We start from the raw sequence: 7,895 nt of genomic DNA on the forward strand, positions 1-7,895 counted from the left end.
CGACTTCAGTAAGCTTTCCATGTTTATCTAGAATATCGCCGCCACCGATCGGATTCCAAACAGGCACCTGTTATAAACAAAAAGACCTTTGTGTGTGTTGATGCAGGTGAAGGCCTTCGGTGATTCCTCCAGTTCCTGCGTCATGTAGGCTGAAGTCAGATCCAGCTTCATGAACGTCTTTCCTCCCGCCAGCGTTGCAAAGAGGTCGTCGGCCTTTGGTAGTGGGTATTGGTCCTGCAGGGAGAAACAATTAATAGTTACTTTGTAATCGCCACAGATTCTGACAGTGCCATCTCCCTGGAGGACTGGGACGATAGGACTGGCCCACTCATTGAACTCGATCAGGGAAATGATGCTTTCTCTTTGCAGCTGGTCTAGCTCGATCTCTACCCTTTCTCTCATCATGTACAGTACTGCTCTCACCTTGTGATGGAATAGTCGCGCCCCCGGAATTAGGTGGATCTGCACTTTTGCTCCTTGGAATTTCCCGCTGCCTTGTTCGAACAGCGAAGGAAATCTGTTTAAGACCTGGGCACACGCAGTGTAATCAGCAGGCGATAGTGCTCGGACGTCGTCCCAGTTCCAGCGGATCTTTCCCAGCCAGCTCCTGCCGAGCAGTGTGGGACCAGCACCCGGTACCACCCAGAGTGGTAGCTTGTGCACCGCTCCATCGTAGGAGACCTTTACAGTAGCACTGCCGATTACAGAAATCAGTTCTTTCGTGAAAGTTCTTAGTTTCGTGCGAACTGGAGTTAAGACTGGCCTTGAGGCCTTGTTGCACCACAACCTTTTGAAAGTCTTTTTGCCCATGATGGACTGGCTCACGCCCGTGTCCAGCTCCATTGACACCGGGAGTTCATTTATTTCAATGATTCAGCATTATCGGGGGACAATTCGTGGTGAATGTGTGCACCCCCTGTACCTCTGCCTCCTCGATCTGATGCTCTGGTTCATCGTGATCCTCCATGGATCTGTCCTCCTCTGCAACATGGTGGTTTGCAGATTTAACAGGCTTAGCAGCTCGCCTGCACATACGTTGGAGGTGTCCCATTGTTCCACAGCCCTTGCAAACGTACTCTTTGAATTGGCATGAATGGAAACAATGATCACCCCGGCAGCGCCAACAAGATGTTAATGGCTTTGCATTCATCACCCATGATGGTGGACTCTGAGACATCTGCGGACTTGTAGCTGCAGGTATATGTGACCTGCCCTGTACGTTACGATTCGAAAACAACATCACTTTGTTCACAGTACTTGTAACAGCACTTGCGTGCTGAGAGATTTGCTTTGAATTGTCATTGGTGGCAATGAATGCCTGGGCTATCGCTATGGCCTTACTCAAGATTGGGGTCTCTACAGTCAAAAGTTTGCGAAGTATGGTTTCATGGCCAATGCCAAGTACGAAAAAGACTCTAAACATGTGCTCCAAATGTCCTTCAAATTCGCAATGTTCTGCAAGGCATCTTAGGTCGGCGACATAACTCGCCACTTCCTGGCCTTCAGACCTTTTGTAGGTGTAGAACTGGTACCTCGCCATCAGATCGCTTTCCTTCGGGTTCAAGTGGTCGCGGACCAGTGTGCACAAATCGTCGTATGATTTCTCCGTGGGTTTCGCTGGAGTGAGCAGATTCTTCATGAGGCCATACTTTGGTGCCCCACAGACGGTGAGGACGATCGCCCTTCATTTGACAATGCTCTCTTCCCCATCTAGCTCGTTGGCCACAAAAGTTTCCCAATCACCTCCCTCCGAGAATTTCTCCAGGATGCCCACTGTTCTCTGCATCTTTGGGTTCGCTCTCTGTATCTTGTCGCCACTTGTTGTATATGGAGAAAGAGTCAAACTGAACACTGTGAGCTCAAAGTAAAGTGTGACCTTAGTCTTTTATTGCAGGTCTCCAAGGTGCCTCTCCAACCTTTGAAGCCTCCTTAAATACCTGTACTCCATGGGCTTATGGTATCCCTTGGGACTCCAGCTCTCTGGTGGCTGTACAGAGTAAATACAAGTATACATGTATAACAATCCCTATCTTCTTTAAGGTGTGACTCTAGATAGTTCTTTCCGGCTGCTGAGGATTTTTGGAGCCATTTTTTGGCTGTGTTTGGAGAGTCTTTAATACTAAATAACTGTTGGAGAGATGACTTGGCTGCCACTTTACTGGCTGCAGGAGTACTGGCCAAGATGGGATGTTGCTGGGATTACCTTTGAGGTTAACACACCAGGGAAACATCAGCGAGCACAGCAGCAAAGACCTGTGGAGGCTTAAAGAAGGGGGGAGGGGCAAAGGAGGCCTTACAGCATGGAGGTGTTTCGCATCAGGATGTCTTATGTTAACGTGACAGATGAGCAGTGTTTGAGAAGGCTGCACTTCAGCATGGAAACTGTTATGTCTTGGATAAGGAGTCAGTCTAGATACTGCAAGTTCAAAGTAAGTGTGAGCGTCGTCCTTTATTACAGATCTCAGAGTGCCTCTCCAGCCTGTGAGGCCTCCTTATTATACAGGTGTTCCCAAGGGATTGTGGGATCCCTTGGGACTCCAGGGGAAAAGCCCTCTGGTGGTTAGACATGGTAATTACATGTTTACATACATAACAACACTCCCCCCCCCAAAGTCAATAGTGTAACTATTTACAATGTGAGTCAATCTGGGGCCTTCCTTTCCTTGGTTCATTGTCTCGATCCAAATGCTAATGTTGGTGAGTCGTTTGTTGGGCCTTCGCTGGGCTGCTGTGCAGTTGGCCTAGGGGTGGCCTCTGGCGTTTGACAAAGAATTGTAACGATTGGATAACGATTGGACATGATCGCTTCTCGGCCTTTTGGCTAAGATCTGCATAACTAACCTGACCAGCCACCATGACGTCCGGGTGGTTTCTCCCTGGTCAGGAAGGTATATGCTTACATTTTTGTAAACAGGAGGTGGGTGGGATTGGTGACCCATCCACCTCCACGGAGGTGTGTGGGGGACCTGACCCATCCACCTCCATGGCACGAACCTGGTATTGCAGTACTTCCAGGAACGGTGCAGTGGCTCTAGGCCTTTTGGCTAAGAGCATTGGCGCAGAGTGATCCTTGACTGGTGCAGGGTGACCTCTGGCGTTTGACAAAGAATTGTAACGATTGGATAACGATTGGACATGAATTTAAAAAAAAAAAAAAAAAAAACATGATGTCGCTTCTCGGCCTTTTGGCTAAGATCTGCATAACTAACCTGACCAGCCACCATGACGTCCGGGTGGTTTCTCCCTGGTCAGGAAGGTATATGCTTACATTTTTGTAAACAGGAGGTGGGTGGGATTGGTGACCCATCCACCTCCACGGAGGTGTGTGGGGGACCTGACCCATCCACCTCCATGGCACGAACCTGGTATTGCAGTACTTCCAGGAACGGTGCAGTGGCTCTAGGCCTTTTGGCTAAGAGCATTGGCGCAGAGTGATCCTTGACTGGTGCAGGGTGACCTCTGGCGTTTGACAAAGAATTGTAACGATTGGATAACGATTGGACATGAATTTAAAAAAAAAAACATGATGTCGCTTCTGGGATGGCTTGACCCATCCACCTCCACGGAGGTGTGTGGGGGGCCTGACCCATCCACCTCCATGGCACGAACCTGGTATTGCAGTACTTCCAGGAACGGTGCAGTGGCTCTAGGCCTTTTGGCTAAGAGCATTGGCGCAGAGTGATCCTTGACTGGTGCAGGGTGACCTCTGGCGTTTGTGACTTGACAAAGAATTGGAAACGATTGGCTACGAATTTAAAAAAAAAAAAAAAAAAACATGATGTCGCTTCTCGGCCTTTTGGCTAAGATCTGCATAACTAACCTGACCAGCCACCATGACTTCCGGGTGGTTTCTCCCTGGTCAGGAAGGTATATGCTTACATTTTTGTAAACAGGAGGTGGGTGGGATGGCTTGACCCATCCACCTCCACGGAGGTGTGTGGGGGACCTGACCCATCCACCTCCATGGCACGAACCTGGTATTGCAGTACTTCCAGGAACGGTGCAGTGGCTCTAGGCCTTTTGGCTAAGAGCATTGGCGCAGAGTGATCCTTGACTGGTGCAGGGTGACCTCTGGCGTTTGTGACTTGACAAAGAATTGGAAACGATTGGCTATGAATTTATAAAAAAAAAAACATGATGTCATATTCTATTTTCCCCCTCCTAATTAAACCCTTTGTCTTCCTCTGCTGAATTCTAAATCTCTCCCAGTCCTCAGGTCCTCAAGAATTGGAAACGATTGGCTACGAATTTATAATAAAAAAAAACATGATATCGCTTCTCGGCCTTTTGGCTAAGATCTGCATAACTAACCTGACCAGCCACCATGACCTCTGGGTGGTTTCTCCCTGGTCAGGAAGGTATATGCTTACATTTTTGTAAACAGGAGGTGGGTGGGATGGCTTGACCCATCCACCTCCACGGAGGTGTGTGGGGGACCTGACCCATCCACCTCCATGGCACGAACCTGGTATTGCAGTACTTCCAGGAACGGTGCAGTGGCTCTAGGCCTTTTGGCTAAGAGCATTGGCGCAGAGTGATCCTTGACTGGTGCAGGGTGACCTCTGGCGTTTGTGACTTGACAAAGAATTGGAAACGATTGGCTACGAATTTATAAAAAAAAAAAACATGATCTCGCTTCTCGGCCTTTTGGCTAAGATCAAGTGTAGTACCGTTTCTGACCAGCCACCATGACCTCCGGGTGGTTTCTCCCTGGTCAGGAAGGTATATGCTTGCATTTTTGGAAACAGGAGGTGGGTGGGGAGGTTTGACCCATCCACCTCCACGGAGGTGTGTGGGGGACCTGACCCATCCACCTCCATGGCACGAACCTGGTATTGCAGTACTTCCAGGAACAGTGCAGTGGCTCTAGGCCTTTTGGCTAAGAGCATTGGCGCAGAGTGATCCTTGGCATGTGCAAGGTGACCTCTGGCGTTTGTGATTTGACAAAGAATTGGAACGATTGGCTACGAATTTAAAAAAAAAAACATGATCTCGGCCCGCTTCTCCCCTTTTGGCTAAGATCATGTGTAACTGACCTGACCAGCCACCATGACCTCCGGGTGGTTTCTCCCTGGTCAGGAAGGTATATGCTTGCTTTTTTGGAAACAGGAGGTGGGTGGGGTGGCTTGACCCATCCACCTCCATGGCACGAACCTGGTATTGCAGTACTTCCAGGAACGGTGCAGTGGCTCTAGGCCTTTTGGCTAAGAGCATTGGCGCAGAGTGATCCTTGGCATGTGCAAGGTGACCTCTGGCGTTTGTGATTTGACAAAGAATTGGAACGATTGGCTACGAATTTATAAAAAAAAATAAAAAAAAAAACATGATCCCGGCCTTGACCCATCCACCTCCACAGAGGTGTGTGGGGGGCCTGACCCATCCACCTCCATGGCACGATTTTGGCTAAGAGCATTGGCGCAGAGTGATCCTTGATGTGTGCAAAGTGACCTCTGGCGTTTGTGATTTGACAAAGAATTGGAACGATTGGCTACGAATTTCCAAAAAAAAAACATGATCACTTCTCGGCCTTTTGGCTAAGATCATGCGTAACTGACCTGACAGGGGAGTAAGCACCATAACCCCAAGGTGGTTCTCCCTGGATCAGGAAGGTATATGCTTGCTTTTTTGGAAATAGGAGGTGGGTGGGGTGGCTTGACCCATCCACCTCCACGGCCGTGTGTGGGGGACCTGACCCATCCACCTCCATGGCACGAACCTGGTATTGCAGTACTTCCAGGAACGGTGCAGTGGCTCTAGGCCTTTTGGCTAAGAGCATTGGCGCAGAGTGATCCTTGATGTGTGCAAGGTGACCTCTGGCGTTTGTGATTTGACAAAGAATTGGAATGATTGGCTACGAATTTCAAAAAAAAAACATGAGCACCCATCTCTGGATGCGGGCCAATGCATTTGTATTTATCCCCTTATTTTCAGAAAAGAGGGATATAAGTGGCTTATGGTCGGTTTCCAATTCAAATTTGAGCCTGAACAGATATTGATGCATTTTCTTTCCCGGTAAACACACGCTACCGCTTCTTTTTCGATGATACTATAGGCCCTCTCAGCCTTCGACAGACTTCTGGATGCATAAGCAACCGGTTGCAATTTCCCAAATTCCTTAGCTTGTTGCACTACACACCCGACCCCGTACGACGATAAATCTCATGCTAGTACCAAACGCTTACATGGATCATACAACACAAGCAATTTGTTTGAACATAACAGCTTCCTAGCTTTCTCAAAGGCATTTTCTTGGCTTTTACCCCATACCCATTCATCTCCTTTACGCAGTAAAGAGTATAGGGGTCTAACAATGTGCTAAGACCCGGTAAGAAGTTAACAAAATAGGTCAGGAGTCCGAGAAACGACCGCAGCTCCGTCACGTTTTGTGGTCTTGGAGCGTTTTTGATTGCCTCCGTCTTCGAATCGGTGGACCTGATGTTGTCCGCTGTGGCAGTGTGAGCTGTGAGGAGGATGCTAAGAGGCTGCAGGGTGACTTGGACAGGTTAGGTGAGTGGGCAAATGCATGGCAGATGCAGTATAATGTGGATAAATGTGAGGTTATCCACTTTGAGGGCAAAAACATGAAGGCAGAATATTATCTGAATGCCGCCAGATTAAGAAAAGGGGAGGTGCAATGAGACTTGGGTATCATGGTACATTAGTCATTGAAAGTTGGCATGCATGTACAGCAGGCAGTAAGAAGGCAAATGGTATGTTGGTCTTCTTGGCTAGGGGATTTGAGTATAGGAGCAGGGAGGTCTTACTGCAGTTGTACAGGGCCTTGGTGAGGCCTCACCTGGAATATTGTCTCTTAATCTGAGGAAGGACGTTCTTGCTATTGAGGGAGTGCAGCGAAGGTTCATCAAACTGATTCCCAGGATGGCAGGACAGACATATGAGGAGAGACTGGATCAACTGGGCCTGTATTCATTGGAGTTTAGAAGGATGAGAGGGGATCTCATAGAAACATATAAGATTCTGAAGGGACTGGACAGGTTAGATGCAGGAAGAATGTTCCCGATGTTGGGGAAGTCCAGAACCAGGGGACACAGTCTAAGGATAAGGGGTAAGCCATTTAGGACTGAGATGAGGAGGAACTTCTTCACTCAGAGAGTTGTTAACCTGTGGAATTCCCGACCGCAGAGAGTTGTTGATGCCAGTTCATTGGATATATTCAAGAGGGAGTTAGATATGGCCCTTATGGCTAAAGGGATCAAGGGGTATGGAGAGAAAGCAGGAAACGGGTACTGAGGTGAATGATCAGCCATGATCTTATTGAATGGTGGTGCAGGCTCGAAAGGCCGAATGGCCTACTCCTGCACCTATTTTCCATGTTTCTATATTTCTCCCCAGGAACTCCACTTCAGGCGCCAGGAAAATGCACTTCGAGCGTTTTAGCCTGAGCCCCACATGATTAAGCCGACTAAGAACCTCCTCCAGGTTCTGCAGGTGCTCGACGGTGTCCCGACCTGTAACCAAGATGTTGTCCTGGAAGACCACGGTGCGCGGGACCGACTTCAGCAAGCTTTCCAGGTTCCTCTGGAAAATCGCTGCGGCTGATCAAATCCCAAACTGGCATCTGTTGTAAACGAAAAGACCTTTGTGCGTGTTGATGCAGGTGAGGCCTTTCGAAGATTCCTCCAGCTCCTGCATCATGTAGGCCGAGGTCAAGTCCAGCTTCGTCGCAAATAGGTCGTCCATGAACTCATTGAATGGCGGTGCAGGCTAGAAGGGCTGAATGGCCTGCTCCTGCACCTATTTTCTATGTTTCTATGTTTCTATGTCTGCCTTTGGTAGCGGGTATTGATCCTGCAGTGAGAAACGATTGATAATTACTTTGTAATCACCACAGATTCTGACGGTTCCGTCTCCCTTGAGGACTGGAACAATCGGAC

The 7,895-nt window shown here is 48.6% G+C and overlaps 1 non-coding gene and 6 pseudogenes across 1 annotated transcript; all 7 read left to right on the top strand.

Annotated features, from left to right (window-relative positions):
- The first annotated feature begins 2,801 nt into the window (after nucleotides 1-2,801).
- On the top strand, nucleotides 2,802-3,031 carry LOC139263618 (U2 spliceosomal RNA; annotated as a pseudogene).
- Nucleotides 3,032-3,169: 138 nt separating this feature from the next.
- LOC139263635 (U2 spliceosomal RNA) lies at nucleotides 3,170-3,399 on the top strand (annotated as a pseudogene).
- A 381-nt stretch (nucleotides 3,400-3,780) lies between these two features.
- On the top strand, nucleotides 3,781-4,011 carry LOC139263636 (U2 spliceosomal RNA; annotated as a pseudogene).
- A 260-nt stretch (nucleotides 4,012-4,271) lies between these two features.
- LOC139263621 (U2 spliceosomal RNA) lies at nucleotides 4,272-4,502 on the top strand (annotated as a pseudogene).
- A 129-nt stretch (nucleotides 4,503-4,631) lies between these two features.
- On the top strand, nucleotides 4,632-4,866 carry LOC139263540 (U2 spliceosomal RNA; annotated as a pseudogene).
- Nucleotides 4,867-4,996: 130 nt separating this feature from the next.
- Nucleotides 4,997-5,191, top strand: LOC139263589 (U2 spliceosomal RNA). Its single transcript, XR_011593171.1, has one exon. It is a non-coding gene; the product is annotated as a U2 spliceosomal RNA (small nuclear RNA).
- Nucleotides 5,192-5,514: 323 nt separating this feature from the next.
- Nucleotides 5,515-5,753, top strand: LOC139263579 (U2 spliceosomal RNA; annotated as a pseudogene).
- Nucleotides 5,754-7,895: the final 2,142 nt, after the last annotated feature.

Source organism: Pristiophorus japonicus, chromosome 4 (assembly GCF_044704955.1).
Source record: "Pristiophorus japonicus isolate sPriJap1 chromosome 4, sPriJap1.hap1, whole genome shotgun sequence".
In the NCBI taxonomy this organism is placed as follows: Eukaryota; Metazoa; Chordata; class Chondrichthyes; family Pristiophoridae; genus Pristiophorus; species Pristiophorus japonicus.